Consider the following 506-nt stretch of genomic DNA (forward strand, 5'->3'; position numbering starts at 1 on the left):
AAAAAAATATGATCTTTGTAACGAGCTTTTAATTTTAATACACTCAAATTGTATTATTAATCATATTATTATCATAAAAAAAAAAAAAACACTTTAGTCGTTAAATTTCAATGATTTTTTTGAACTCGTTAACTATAGCTGCTGCAGTAATCAATATTTTTTTACCTACCTATTATATTAGCATTTAGCATTTTATAATTAGTGTAAAAATTGTCCAAATATAACAAATAGAAACTAGTTATATTAAATATATTTTATACTTTCGGAGGAGTATCGAGACTAACACTATGACACGAGAATTTTATATATTAGATTCTACTGTACGTGTGTTTGTAAGCGAACTTCTCCTAAACGGCTGGGACAGATTTTGATTACATTTTGTGTGTGTGCTTGAGTGGGCTCTTGAATGGTTTAAATTCACATTCGGACCCAGTAGACCCATTCCGGGGAGGCGCTCAAACGGGAAGTTTAGATTTACGGTGGATATTTTTGTTTATTAATGGTTG

The 506-nt window shown here is 29.8% G+C and overlaps 1 protein-coding gene across 1 annotated transcript in view; it reads right to left on the reverse strand.

Moving 5' to 3' along the window:
• LOC100159026 (glucose dehydrogenase [FAD, quinone]-like) overlaps positions 1–506 on the reverse strand; it is a 15,660-nt gene that overhangs the window by 892 nt on the left and 14,262 nt on the right. The window lies entirely within an intron of this gene.

Source organism: Acyrthosiphon pisum, chromosome A2 (assembly GCF_005508785.2).
Source record: "Acyrthosiphon pisum isolate AL4f chromosome A2, pea_aphid_22Mar2018_4r6ur, whole genome shotgun sequence".
In the NCBI taxonomy this organism is placed as follows: domain Eukaryota; kingdom Metazoa; phylum Arthropoda; class Insecta; order Hemiptera; family Aphididae; genus Acyrthosiphon; species Acyrthosiphon pisum.